The 12614-nt window shown below is 38.6% G+C and overlaps 1 protein-coding gene across 4 annotated transcripts in view; it reads left to right on the top strand.

The window, feature by feature from the left end:
• LOC126473263 (integrin alpha-PS1) overlaps nucleotides 1-11538 on the top strand; it is a 595899-nt gene extending 584361 nt beyond the window's left edge. For 3 of the 4 annotated variants that reach the window (XM_050100213.1, XM_050100211.1, XM_050100214.1), the window contains one exon: nucleotides 10566-11538. The gene's annotated coding sequence lies outside the window, so the exon portion shown is untranslated. The remainder of the gene's footprint in view (nucleotides 1-10565) is intronic. The other variant, XM_050100212.1, reaches the window with a different exon arrangement.
• The last annotated feature ends 1076 nt before the right edge of the window (nucleotides 11539-12614 follow it).

The raw sequence follows: 12614 nt of genomic DNA, 5'->3' as shown, positions 1-12614 counted from the left end.
TGAAAGCTTCAAACATTTTGGCAAAATAAATAAATAAATAAATTACTATGCACAGTGGTGTAATACAACAAGTGAAATTACATTACTTTTTGTACACATCTTGTATATATTCCCAAAAAGTGTAATGCAACTGTCGTGTTACTGTACCTGGAACATAATGATCATCCTCTAAAGTCTTGCTAACCTAAAATATTGACGCTTATGAATATTGGCAAAGCACTTGATATTGTCAGCTTTGATATCTTACTTGCAAAAGTAAAACAGCTGAATTTTGAGGTAATCTTTTGAAGTAGTTTGAAAGGTATGTCACAGATGAAAGTAGTAAGTTATCTGTGAAACTGAAGTGCACCTGGAAGTTAACTAGTGGTATCTTGTCTTTTTTGCTCTCTTCTTAATTTCTACGGCATTGCTCCCACCTACATTGAAGTACTAAATCTGGAAAAGGAAACACTACAATTGAGCATACCATGAACAACAAAATTATCATTGTTTTTTGCAGGAGTTTTGAAACAGTACGTGTTGTTCTTATGCAGAAATCTGGAATATGTGGTGTAATAAGCTTATATGGGTGCAGAATTGGAAATTATTTTCTATTGCATTCTAGTGAGACTTTATCACCACCATATTGCAGTTGGGCAAGATATAAAGTATAAGGACCTTGTGTCAACATGCTTAGACAGTTGAAGTTCAATCTCCAGTTTATATAGAGATCACTACTGATATGATATGCATTGCAACATATTACAAAAAAATTAATGGTCTTCAGTTGTATATTAATAACATGTGTTTGAAAAGTTCTGTGGAATAGTCTCAGAAAATAAATACTTTCTCTGGCCTTTAGAGTAATTGCCATTAGCTACAACACACTTCTTACATAGGTTGTGAAGTTGTTGGAAACTGTCAGCAAGTGCTTCTTGCAGAATCACTCGATGCACTGTGGCCATGCATACATGTGTGGCCATGCATACATATCTGCATCATTACTGGGGATGAGACCTGGTGGGGAAGATGATGAACATCATGCCATGACTGTCACTGGGTCTCTGGAATGTATTGGATCTGCATCATTACTGGGGATGAGACCTGGTGGGGAAGAAGATGAACATCATGCCATGACTGTCACTGGGCCTCTGGAATGTATTGGTAGCACCAGTTCTTATCTCATCTGTAATGATGCAGATATCTAAAAGCACATGGCCACAGTGCTTTGACTGACAGTTTTGCTAACAGTTTTGCAACTGATGTCAGAAGTGTGATGTAGCCAATGATGATTACTTTAAAGGCCAGTGAAGGTGTTTTGTATGTAACTCCCATTTTCTGGAACCATCCACCAAACTTTTCAGACAAACCTTGTAGTTATCATTCTTATTGTTGCAATCAGTATTATGTTCATATGAGATGTAATTGCAATTTTTAGCATTAGTTTTAATGTTTTAGTGAGGTATTTTACTTATAGTAGAACTATTAAAGTACATCTGATCAGATGTTCCTAACCTTCTTCCTTTTAGGAAGTAATTTTTTTTGTAAAATACCTTTGTGTATAATATTCACGATTTTAAATATGAAGAAAGTTTGGCAACAATAATTACTTTCACATGAAAAATTATTCGTAACTAGGTACTTACAGTGCAGTCCACTTTCTTGTGGACACCTCACTACAGAAGGCTTTCTGCTTGTTTGAACTTAAAAAACTGTTGTTTGGTTATCACAGAGTAGCAAAAATTTCATCAGTGGTACAGTCGAGCACTTCCAAATGCTAACATCCATAAATGGCATCAGCAGTTCGAACACATAAGATGTTTGTGGAAAGAAAAAAGTATTGGCCAGCCATGTGTATCAGCACTAAACATTGGAAGAATTCACCTTTTGTTTGAATGTTGCGCATAGAAATTGATGTACACAGCCAACAGTGAACTACAAATGGGAAAAACATTGGTTTGCCATTTTCTCAAAATAAAGCTGAAAATGAAATTGTTGTTGTTGTTGTTGTTGTTGTGGTCTTCAGTACAGAGACTGGTTTGATGCAGCTCTCCATGCTACCCTATCCTGTGCAAGCTGCTTCATCTCGATGTACCAACTGCAACCTATATCCTTCTGAATCTGCTTAGTGTATTCATTTCTTGGTCTTCCTCTATGATTTTTACCTTCCACGCTGCCCTCCAATACTAAATTGGTGATCCCTTGATGCCTCGGAACATGTCCTACCAACCGATCCCTTCTTCTAGTAAAGTTGTGCCACAAATTCCTCTTCTCCCCAGTTCTACTCAATACCTCCACATTAGTTATGTGATATTCAGCATTCTTCTGTCATGTCACATTTCGAAAGCCTCTATTCTCTTCTTGTGTGAACTATTTATCATCCATGTTTCACTTCCATACATGGCTACACTCCATACAAATACTTTCAGAAAATACTTCCTGACACTTAAATCTATACTCGATGTTAACAAATTTCTCTTCTTCAGAAACGCTTTCCTTGCCATTGCCAGTTTACGCTTTGTATTCTCTCTACTTCGACCATCATCAATTATTTTGCTCCTCAAGTAGCAAAACTCTTCCACTACTTTAAGTGTCTCATTTCCTAATCCAGTTCCCTCAGCATCACCTGATTTTATTTTTTGCTTTTGTTGATGTTCATCTTATATCCTCCTTTCAAGACACTGTCCATTCCGTTCAGTTGCTCTTCCAGGTCCTTTGCTGTCTGACACAATTACACCATCATCGGCAAACCTCAAAGTTTTAATTTCTTCTCCATCGATTTTAATTCCTACTTAGAATTTTTCTTTTGTTTCCTTTACTGCTTGCTCAATATACAGATTGAATAACATCGGGGATAGGCTACAACCCTGTCTCACTCCCTTCCCAACCACTGCTTGCTTTTCATGCCCCTCGACTCTTATAACTGCCAACTGGTTTCTGTACAACCTTTCACTCCGTGTATTTTACCCCTGCCACATTCAGAATTTGAAAGAGAGTATTCCTGTCAACATTGTCAAAAGCTTTCTCTAAATCTACAATTGCTAGGAACATAGGTTTGCCTTTGCTTAATCTGTCTTCCAAGATAAGTCGTAGGGTCAGTATTGCCTCACGCGTTCCAGCATTTCTGTGGAATCCAAACTGATCTTCCCCAAGGTCGGCTTCTACCAGTTTTTCCATTCATCTGTAAAGAATTCATGTTGGTATTTTGCAGCCATGACTTATTAAACTGATAGTTCGGTAATTTTCACATCTGTCAACACCTGCTTTCTTTGGGATTGGAATTATTATATTCTTCTTGAAGCCTGAGGGTATTTCGCCTGTCTCATACATCTTGCTCACCAGATGGTAGAGTCTTGTCGGGGCTGGCTCTCCCAAGGCTATCAGTAGTTCTAATGGAATGTTCTCTACTTGTTTCAACTCAGGTCTTTCAGTACTCTGCCAAACTCTTCACAAAGTATCGTATCTCCCATTTCATCTTCATCTACGTCCTTTTCCATTTCTGTAATATTGCCCTCTAGTACATCACCCTTGTATAGACCCTCTATGTACTCCTTCCACCTATTTTCTTTCCCTTCTTTGCTTGGATCTGGTTTTCCATCTGAGCTCTTGATATTCATACAAGTTGTTCTCTTTTCTCCAAAGGTCTCTTTAATTTTCCTGTAGGCAGTTTCTGCCTTACCTCTAGTGATACAGTATCACTCCGCTTTTATGTTCCCGGAATTAACGTTTTCCCGCTGTTTATGGCATTTTTTTATCATTCCCGTCAAATTTCCTATGTCCACAATGTTAATTTGCACCCAATTTTGCGTCAACATATTTATAATTTTCACGCGATTTACGCATTATGAAAAAATATTTGTCGAGAAAAAAAATGACACTGAGGTGATGTTGACCATCCAGTAATGTTTACAAATATTATGTGGTTAAGTCTCTTGACACCAGGGCGCTCTACTCAGCAGATTTGAACAGGTAAACTTGTATAAAAGTTGGTACAATTTGTGCCGTGCCCCCCGCCACTGCCAAGCACTACTTGGCATGATGGCTGATCGGAATAACTAGGTTCGTTCGAATAAAGATACCATGACCATTCTTAACTATTTCCAAATTCTCTACCATGCAAATGCAGTTTTGTGATTGTTGTGATCATTGTGACACCTTTGCTTAACTATTTCCAAACTCTCTACCATGCAAATGCAGTTTTGTGATCATTGTGACACCTTTGCTTAACTATTTCCAAACTCTCTACCATGCAAATGCAGTTTTGTGATTGTTGTGATCATTGTGACACCTTTGTCAAACCATATTTAGCATGTAGCGCTAGTTGACAGTATCATTCACTTTACGTTGCTCAAGTGTTTTTAGTTTAAACACAACGCTGGCTATGAATTTTTTTCATGCTGAGCAAAACGTGTTTCAAGAATTTATTCTCATTGTCTGGTGCAGTATTTTCGTATTATTTTGTGTGATGTTACACAAACTGTGTGAGTGATAGCTTGCATGTGTGTGGCTTTCTACATAAGTGACGAGGCACACTACCTGGTAACCTCAAAAAGATGACTACAGTGCATAAGAGGCAGAATAACACATATTCAAACACCACACATAATACTTATGTACATATTTGCACTTGACAATGAGAAAAAATTCATGAAATGCGTCGTTAAACATGGAAAAACTACATAACTAGTGCAGTATTTCATTATTTAAGTAATTAATGACAGCTGTAGGCTTCCCAAAACATCGATTATGACGTTTGAAATTAAAAATTCTCGAAACACATCTTCAAGCTTGAAAAATACGTGACAAGTGCAGTATTTCATTATTTAAATAATGAATGACAGCTGCAGGCTTTCCAAAAACATCCGTTATGATGCTTGAAATAAAGTCAGACATTTCTACTTCCCAGACAATTATCAAATCCAGTTACATCAGTAGTTTTTATTAGATAATAACTATTATTGATGCCTGTTGTGTACATATATCATACATAAAGTGTGAAAATGCCAGGGGCTACGCTATACGTAACTTTTACAGCTTAAAATGTTATTTCCCACATTTTACATTTTCACACATTTTACATAACTTTTTTGAAGTCCCTTGAAAAGTGTTAAAGCGGGGTTTCGCTGTACATGCCTCTACATCCTTACAATTGTCCTCTAGCCATCCCTGCTTAGTCATTTTGCACTTCATGTCGATCTCATTTTTGAGACGTTTGTATGCCTTTTTGCCTCCTTCATTTACTGCATTTTTATATTTTCTCCTTTTGTCAATTAAATTCAATATCTCTTCTGTTACCCAAGGATTTCTACTAGCTCTCGTCTTTTTACCTACTTGATCCTTTGCTGCCTTCACTATTTCATCTCTCAAAGCTACCCATTCTTTTTCTACTGTATTTATTTCTCCTGTATTTATCAATTGTTCCCTAATGCTCTCCCTGAAACTCTCTACAACTCCTGGTTCTTTCAATTTATCCAGGTCCCATCTCCTTAAATTCCTAACTTTTTGCAGTTTATTCAGTTTTAGTCTACAGTTCATGACCAATAAATTGTGGTCGGAGTTTACATCTGCCCCTGTAAATGTCTTACAATTAAAACCTGGTTCCTAAATCTCTGTCTTACCATTATATAATCTATCTGAAACCTTCTGGTGACTCCAGGCCTCTTCCACATATATAACCTTCTTTCATGATTCTTAAACCAAGTATTAGCTGTGATTAAATTATGCTCTGTGCAAAATTCTACCAGGCAGCTTCCTCTTTCATTCCTTACCCCCATTCCGTATTCACCTGCTACTTTTCCTTCCCTTTCTTTTCCTGCTATCGAATACCGGTCCCCCCATGACTATTAAATTTTCATCTCCCCTCACTATATGAATAATTTCTTTTATCTCATCATACATTTCTTCAATCTCTTAGTCATCTGCGGGGCTAGTTAGCTTATAAACTTGTACTACTGTGGTAGGTGTGGGCCTCGTGTCTATCTTGGCTACAATAATGTGTTCACTATGCTGTTTGTAGTAGCCTACCCACACTCCTATTCTTTTTATTCATTAATAAACCTAATCATGCATTACCCCTATTTGATTTTGTATTTATAACCCTGTATTCACCTGTCCAAAAGTCTTCTTCCTCCTGACACTGAACTTCACTAATTTCCCAGTGGTTAGCACACTGGACTCGCATTCGGGAGGACGACGGTTCAATCCCGCGTCCGGCCATCCTGATTTAGGTTTTCCGTGATTTTCCTAGGTCACACCAGGCAAATGCCGGGATGGTTCCTTTGACAGGGCACGGCCGACTTCCTTTCCCATCCTTCCCTAATCCGAGCTTGTGCTCCGGCTCTGATGACCTCGTTGTCGACAGGACATTAAACACCAATATCCTCCTCCTCCTCCTCCTCCTCCTTCTCCTCTTTCACTAATTTCCATTACATCTAACTTTAACCCACCAATTTCCCTTTCTAAATTTTCTAACCTACCTGCCCGATTAAGGGATCTGACATTCCATGCTCCAATTCATTGAACACCAATTTTCTTTCTCCTAATAACGACATCCTCCTGAGTAGTCCCTGCCCAGAATATTTTACCCAAGAGGACGCCATCGCCATTTAACCATACAGTAAAGCTGCATGCCTTCGGGAAAAATTACGGCTGTAGTTTCCCCTTGCTTTCAGCCATACACAGTACCAGCACAGCAATGCTGTTTTAGTTAATGTTCCAAGACCAGATCAATCAATCATCCAGACTGTTGCCCCTGCAACTACTGAAAAGGCTGCTGCCCCTCTTCGGGAACCACATGTTTGTCTGGCCTCTCAACAGATACCCCTCTGTTGTGGTTGCTATCCATATCGCTGAGGCTTGCAAGCCTCCCCACCAATGGCAATTTCCATGGTTCCTTGGGGGGAGGGGGAGGGGGGGGGGGAATGAAATCGTACATAATTAAAGCCTTCCTGTAAAATTTTAATTAAATCATACATAATTAAAATTTTATAAGAAGACTATGTCAGGTGTACATCACTCAGGTTCAGGATTTTAGTGGGTATGAGGCTGAGCAAGTGAGGTGGTGGCGCTACATGTGTAACAGTCAAGCTCAGGGAGCCGGCAAGTGTGGCTGTTATATGGCTCAAGGCATCATTTAAATGGCATTGCCTGGAAATACATTTGTTGTTCACGATTTTACAACATGGACTGTTTTTTCAGTGTGGTGAAAGATACAGTGCGATGCACCCCGTGCATGGTGAGGAATGTGAATCCGGCACTCTGGAAGCTGCAGGCATTGGCATAGGTCAGGACCCAAAGTGATGTGCAATTAGTCGGATCAGGGTTCTTCATGCAAAAGCATACAGTGGCTCACCAACAGTGAGTGCAGCACACTCCAGCACTCCTATGATGGACATGCACTAAGGCATATACTGTGACAGCATACTATGGAAGGCAGAAGCCCAAATGCATCCAGCAACACAGTGTACAACCAGGGAGGCGGTACCACGTACAGCCATGCAGGCAGTGCCTCACCCTTAAGGTTGAAGGTTGCAGCTTGCAGTCACCTGATATGGCTCTTTACCAGGGGAAGGCACAGGTTGTCTATATCTTCTGTCTGTCAAAGATGTGACCAAATAGCAGTGGCAATATGCAGCAGCTAAGTCCGACCAGAGGCAGCAGGCAACACGTCTTATGATCTGCCACCCAGTTTACCCAGTAACTAGTGAGACGGTTATTCTGTTGGATTCCTTCTGAAAGGGTGGTACTTAAGCTGGACACAACATCACAGTGGCGAGCAGTCATCTGCCCTCATTAACTGGACATGTCAGTGGTGTTGTCCCCACTGTGGTGTCACAGTTACTGTCAGTTTTCTGTACCTTTGCACTTTCCATCAGTACTAGGATCCCATGGAGTGGCTGAGCTCAAATGTTACAAATGCATGTTATTGTTCTGTACTGTGATGCTTGCAGAATGACATATTGGTTGCTGTCACACTATGCCATTTGCACTCCTTGCTTATGGCTTGGCTCAATGTGTCAATGCATTGCCAATGGCACCTTGCCTTCTGCAACATTGATTGTGTCACGCTATATTAGCCAGACTTGGTCCTCTGCCATCTGCACCAAGTAATAATTTTGAAAATGTATACATGCACCCAGGAATTAGATCTGCTGTGCAACAGTATGAATTGTGCTATGACAGTGCTGGAAGCCATGAAGGAAGAAACATTTTGTATACATCTCCCTTTGTGATGCATCAACCTTCCACACATGTGGCAAGATTAAGTGGCACATGTGTATAAAGAATACAGAGAAGCTTATTTGGGTGATCGAACATCGGTGTGACTGCTAAAAGCTAGGGTGTTCTGTGTGATGTCTGTACAAAAACTGTATGGCATAGCGTTCTTCACTGAGCCAAGTATTTCAGTAGTCATTTACCTGGACAACTTTGAGATATGGCTGTTCTCACAGCTCGGTATAGATTCCACAGATTACATATTTCAGCAAGATTGAGCACCCTCACCTTATGGTGTGGAGGGTTTGGATATTTTTAAATCAATGTCTTCCAAAGCATTGGATTGATCATACTGGACATGGCAATGCTATGTTCTGCTCTTGGCCACCTACATCTTGTGTTGACACCCTTTGATTTCTTTTTTATAGGGTTATGTGAAAGACTTTGTGTTTGTGCCTAATTTTGGTAAAAATATTTCCAGAACTCAAAATGCATATTTTTAAAGTGCTCAAACTGATGACTCCACATATGCTTACGATGTAAAATGAAATGGATTATCAATTAGATGTTGTTTGTGTGACCAAGTGGAGCTGTCATAGAACAAATTTGAAGTTCATGAAAAAAATTCTTGAACTTTGTTACATTCTCTGTAATTCTTATCATTGTATTGCTACACATTAATAAGAGGAGCCACAGTGTTGGGATCACAGATTTACTTCAAACTTTGAACACCTTTAGTAGGCCAATAAAACAACATAATGTGGAAGTAGTGAAGTGCACTACTCTGGCAATTCCGAGAAAATCGCAAGAGAGGTTTTACGCATCTGTTATGTAACTGATCTAGCTGTGTGAATGTGTTGGGTGTAGCAGGTCATTGTGGGCAAGCGGTTAGTGTGTATTGTAAGCGGGTCTTGGAGGAGGCAGTGGTTCGAATCCTGCGACCAGGTATTTCCATAATCAACATTTTATTCATCAATTTGCACATTATTCAATTTATATGACATTTGAGAGATAATATAATAAAAAAAACCACATGTATTTGCTTGAATTTCAGTTTGTTTTCAATGTCTGTGTGAGAAATACCACCCTGCAACCTGTGATGTGTAGAACAGTTCTACACAGAGTAATTCTGCATTACTCTTGTGGTCTGGCAAATTGTGACTTACTATATTGCTGATTGTGAATAATGTTATTCGCATAATTATTTATCATGGTTTGACTTGGGCTTTCTGAGCCTGTCCCTAATCCTTGAAAATGTTATTACAAATAGTAAAGAGTCAAATAACATATGAAATTCACTACATCATCATGAAAATACACGTTTTTTCCATTATATTACCTCTCAAATATCACATAAATTAAATAACTGACCAGTGATGAAAACAAATTGATCAAAAAAGTTAAGCTGTGGAATAATTCAAACCGCCACCTCCTCCATGACCTGTTTGCAATGTGCGAACGCTAACCGCTCGACCACAATTACTTCTTCCAACCGGCACCTTCACACAGACACATCAGTTACATAATAGAAATGTAAACTTCTCTTGTGATTTTCTTGGAATTGCCAGAATAGTACACCTTACTACTTTCACATTATGTTGTTTTAATGGCCTACTGATGGTTTACAAAGTTTGCGGTAAATCTGTGATCCCAATGTCGTAGCCTCCCCTTGTAAGTAGTTATAGCCAGTTGTGCTGAGAAATAATTGTTAAGAAAAAAGTCAACACATTGCCATTTCTGAGTTAATTAGCATTGAAATTAGCCAATCAGGTTATTGCACACGCAATTTCAAGTGGCCCGACAGAGACAGTATTACCAAACATTTTCTTCGTTCAGTTTCCTAAAACAGAACAAGAGAGCAATATAAAAACTGGACATGGGGAGGTAGTAAGGACTGATCCCAAGACAAAGGCTGAGCAGTATTGTACACCATCATCTATACTATGAGAGCAGGTAACACTAATTGTTTCTGGTGGGCCACTTGAATTTGTCTGCTCAATGGCCTGATTGGATAACTTCAGTGCTAATTACTCAGAAATGGCACGACATAGTAATTATTTTTCATAACAGCTATTTTTCAGCACAACCTACTCTGCAGAACAAGCTCTTCAGATGTTTCTGACCACCCTGTATGTGTCATCTCCTTCAGTTTGTTCACAACCTTTTGAATTGCCCTATATAACCAGAAGAATAGTCAGCAATTTCATTTCAGAACACATTAATGTGTTTTACTAAAACAAAGTAATTTTATTTGTTGTCAACTACCTTGATGTTTTATTATGATCTGTTATCAGCTACATGTGCTCTGTGGAACATACCTTTTCTTAATTTATCATTTTCTTGATATGTCACAAATGCTGTTAATGTTACAGTGTTATCTAAAGCTGTGATACCCACAGTAACTGTTGTTGCTGAGGTGGATCCATCATTGCTGAAGCAGATGCGCTTCTGTCTCTCAGATGAAGAAGAGAGAAGAAGAGGAAATGAAGTTAGTGTTGCTGTTGCTGATGCTGTGCAGACTGTGATAAAACATTTTTTAAGCATGATTGTGACAGGACACTCATTGGTGTACACTGTGTGCTTATAGAGTCCATTATTAGGTAATGGGGCACAATGAAGACTGTTGCAACATTTCTTCCTTTGAGGAGAGCATAAATTTGTGGAACTGTTAAGCATGGAAGCAGTTGTCAAAAGACTACAATATATTTAATTGCCTGCTTCAGTGTTTCAACAGATCGATAAATTGTGTGAAGAAAACTGCTGCACCTAGGAAGTGTGCAATATTTTTTTGATGTACTTTATAAGTGCTTTTGGATTACCTTTCTCAGTAAGTGTATTGGAAACACACTGTTACACTGCTGTTTTGGAACTGATATAGTGAATTTCCTACACACTGTGCACTAAATGCTGTTTAGGAAAGGGAAATATTAGGCACCTGAATTACATATGAACACAAAACAATTTTCTTATAATAATAACAGTGAGAGTTAAAAATTTCAAAACTGCAGTTAGAGAGGTAACCAGTAAATTTTCTAGGTATACATTACTTTTTTTTATGAGGCCTCTAAACTGGAAACTGAAGTTCTCCAGCTTATTTAATTATTCATCAGTTAGAGGCATGAAGATATCAACCATGAGCAAAAAATGCAATTGAAATGATGGTATGCTGTTTTTACTGTGCCACTGTGTGGCTGTTGTACTGTGAAAGCTCATATGTGCCTAATGAATCTCACTTTCAAGACTTTTGTAAAGTAAAAAAAGAATAATTTGTATGTATTATGTACATATGTATATGTAATTTTACTTGTGAATATCTTATTAAAATTTTGTAATTATTGTTTTAAATATTTTGATATTTTTTCAGTGGCTGTAAACTTTGTTTTTATTATACTGTAAAGTCCTGGATGGAATAGGGGTAATTTAAGAACCACACACTCTATTGTTTAAGCAATGAATGATCAGCTGGCATGTAAATAAGACTGGAAACATCACTGAGATTTCAGTGTGTCCTCCTTTGGCCATATAAGCATGGCTATACAGTGTGTTCAGAAATTCCCTTTACAAACTTCTAGACTTGCAAAGGAGAGTGAGCATATAACACTTTGAGTAGGAACTCATGTCCAGAAACATACTGTTTCCATGCTACAGCCATTTGAAAATGTGTTTGCTTGGTAGGTATGCAGCAGGATAGTCAAGTTGGGGAATGGTTATATCCGATTCGCTGATGTCATTTCATGCCTATCCTATCTCTCTGAACTAGTTTGAGTATCATTCACATGCCCATGAGTTTAGAGCAATATGGTTGAGTACACATTTGCAGAATTCACTGTCATGGTCCTTGTGAATGGCAAAGCTCATGGTAATGGAAGAGCTGCTTGTCACTTTTATCAAAATCATTCACCACAATGTATGACTCCATTGCATACCTTTTTTGCCACAATTATGCAATGGCTTTGAGAAAGGGTACCTTCAGTGTCAGCAAGCACGACTGTGGTTCTCCGACGAGATGCCACACCCCTAAATTGGAAGAGTCTGTACTGCATCACATTGAAGTGAACCCGTCAACAAGTACACAAGCAATTTCTTTGGTTATTAACGAGTGAAATTGTAAAACAAGTGTTGTACTGGGTCACGTCTTATCAATTACTTGTAAAATTGGTCATGTTACCAATGTCTTTTCAATTAGTGGTAGCACAGAAGTAGTACGTTTACAGAGATGGGTTTCAATTCGAAACATTATCTACTCATTCTCCTCTACAAGTCCTAGAAGTTTGTAACAGGAATTTTCGAACAACCTTTATTGTCCTGGCCAACTGAAATGGAGTAATTAAAAGAGTTCAGAAATTGGGACATTGAACTACCTATAAGAAAGGAATAGAGATTTCAAATAAAGTAAAGCTTAGGATGTAGAACTGTACAGG

The sequence above is a fragment of the Schistocerca serialis genome, chromosome 4 (genome assembly GCF_023864345.2).
Source record: "Schistocerca serialis cubense isolate TAMUIC-IGC-003099 chromosome 4, iqSchSeri2.2, whole genome shotgun sequence".
NCBI classification, from domain to species: domain Eukaryota; kingdom Metazoa; phylum Arthropoda; class Insecta; order Orthoptera; family Acrididae; genus Schistocerca; species Schistocerca serialis.
This window is presented reverse-complemented; position numbering and strand designations above follow the sequence as displayed.